Here is a 3,059-nt window from a genome sequence, read left to right on the forward strand (position 1 = left end):
TTTTGCAGGGGATTCTCTGCACATCCAACCATCACTGCCTAACATCACAGAACCCACATCCTTTGTTCTCAATACACCACCCATTTCGAAGTGCTTAAATCAGATAATGAGAATAATAGTACCTCATATTTCTACGTCATATTCCCCTACCTGCTTCCGAAGGATCACAAACTGCTCAACAAATTATTTACATTCAATACCACTGAAATACTGCCGCTGCTGAGATGGAGAATGGAAAACACTGGAAAACATGTGAACAGCAAGAGCAATCTTGGTCAGGGACACCATGGCAATCCTATGCATTTTCAAACTTTATGGGAACTTTTTTGTCTGTTCAGAGCAGGAAGAGGTAATTTCATACCAATTTCATACCCACCCAGTTCACCATGAACTAAACGGAATTTAGAAAGATGACGGGCAGAACTTACCCTATCAAAATTCAAACCAGCAATGCCAGAAGTTTGAATCTCCCTCCATTACCTTACCTGCAGGTTTTCCTCTCCCTTATTTCCCTGCCCACCTTTACTTCTATTTATGTTCTATCTGTTGTTATGTTACAGACGTCATAGGTCAAGGTCAAATTGATGTGTTTTTTCAGTTGGAATGGAAGACTGGGAGGTTGGTAATGGTCCTTAGTTCCCAAGGAGTCCATTCCAGTCTTGGGACAGTCCCTGAAAAAGCTGCCTCCTTTACCCTTGCTACTGAGAGCTTTGTTCAGCCAGAAAAACAGCTGTCAACTGCCATCTTCATCTTACAGTTTAGGTGAGCTCTAGATATCCTGGGCCAAGGTCGTGGAGCTCCCTGATGATGAGGGCTGAGATAATTTGCTTTTGATGTGAAATTCTGAGACACTAGTGTGGACAACAGTTTTGATATTTCTGCAGGCACTGGTATTGCTGAGGATATGCATTGTAGCATTAAGTACTAGCTGGAGTTTCCTAAGGCTCCCAGCCCAGGTATATCAAGTTGCTGTAGTCCAGAGGAGAGAGTTGACAAAGAAGTGAATAAGTACTGACAACTACTGATTTGATTACAGCCTGTTACAACGTAATGGTCAATCAAGCCCGTTTAATTCAGTTAAGTCACAACAAAGCTAGAAAGCTTGCCACTGTAACAGCTGCATGCTTGTCTGCTAACAAAGCAGGCAAAGTGCAAGTGTGCTGCATCTACACATCCCACCCACTGTATTTTGCACTATGCAGGTTGTCTGCTGCTCCCCCCACATCTCTAAGTTTCTGTAAGAGCAGCAACTCCACCTAACAAATGTAACTTTAACAACAGTAAAACAACCTAATAGCTTAGCATGCCAGGGGGCTAATGTGGTGGACCATTTAACGCTGCACTAAATAGCCCTGGTTTGATTCTCATTGCCAAGTGCCGAACTGAGAATTGCAACTGCAGGAGCAGTTCCTAATTCATTAGTTAAAGGGGGTCATTGCTCATAGGGTGGGGAAGAAGGAGGGAAAGAAGAAAAAAAAATCAGACAACTCCAAACATTCAAAGTAAACAGAAGGTTGCACTCCTGAGAGATGCTGTGTTTAGCCAGAAGCCTGACAAAGCTCTGCAGCTGGGAGGCCCGTGGTGATTTTACTTGACACTAAAAAAGTTGCCATAGGACACTTGTAACCTGTATAATAGGCTGGGTGGGAATGGGGAAGTTGGGAATGAAAGGAAGGTGAAAACATCTTGTTAATGTGCTGTGGTTTTGCTTTAACCAGCCCTCAAACTGCACGGCATGCAGGCTGCCAGCTTGGCAAAGCAGCAGCAAAATAAGTGAATACCTTCCACAAAAGCAAAATCAAAAAACTGAATTATTCTAGTAACAATTTTTTTAAATCTATTAAAATAAATTTGAATAAAGTAAAATCAAAATTAAAGGAGACCTCTATAAAGGGACAGCTTTATTCTGAACATTAGCCCCCTAAAACAACTGATTCTCTAATTCCTGCCATCACTCAGATTGGCCTTGAATTACCTCCTGATAGGCCTCCAATGTGCTTGCAGATGAGAGAGTGTAATGGGGATCTGTTAATTAACTAGAAGCAAAGTTGCACGGTGGGGATCAAACACTGGATGCGTCCTAAAACTCCCACAGAGAAGATGAAATGCAGCGCAAACTTTAAAGACTTCCCGTCATTAGCCAAGACCTTGGCTGCTCCTGGCCCAGACCCCTCCTGTTTCAGAGAACAATGAGGACAATGATGGCAGAAATGAAATAGTGCAGCAAGGAACAAAGGAATTAGCTATTTACCCACAGAGAAAGAAAGAAAAAGAGGGGTGAGGGGGAGAGGGGGCGGGGGACGGGAACTTGCTTTTTCTATGGTTCCTGTCTACTTTTAATTAATTTATGGCTGCCAGGGACTTGCACATAGAGCACGCCCAAGAGCATTGTGGTGGAGTGTGGTGTTAATACATGTAACATCTACTGTTTATTCCCAGGCAGAAAAGAAATGTATACTGGGGTAAAGGGTGTGAGGGGGCAGGAGGGGAGGCGAGCAGTAGGGAAGGTGGAGAGATTTTCCTTCTTTAAAGTTCCTTGGAAAAAATGGACAGAGGGACATCTTTAATTTCCAGGAACTAGGATCTCTTCAAATGACTGCTTTTAAAGTAAGTCACAAACATAAATCACCACAGAGAAAATTCCAGTCCTTGCAGCTGAATATTAAACTGCAGAAAGAACATGCTAATGTAGACCAGGGATAACCAACACCCAAGACTGTACTGGCAACTTAGAACACAAAAACCAGGTTTAATGAGACTGATTCAACAGCTCATTGAAGTTAATGGAAAGGCTTCCACTAAATACAGCAGGTTCTGGATCAGGTCCTCACATACATGTAATGATAATGTGCTCTTCTATCATGCCTTTTATCCAAGAATCTCATGCTAACTTACAAACAGTAATTAACAATACTTCACACAATCCCTGTAATGCAAGGAAATATCATCATGTCTTTTTTAAACATGGAGAAGAACCAGGCACAGAAAAGTTAAGTTACTTGTTCAAGATCACACTGAAAGTTACAGACAGCCTATCTGTAGATTCCTGGTCCCCAGTT

Source organism: Crocodylus porosus, unplaced genomic scaffold (assembly GCF_001723895.1).
Source record: "Crocodylus porosus isolate Cpor-Errol unplaced genomic scaffold, CroPor_comp1, whole genome shotgun sequence".
Taxonomy (NCBI): Eukaryota; Metazoa; Chordata; order Crocodylia; family Crocodylidae; genus Crocodylus; species Crocodylus porosus.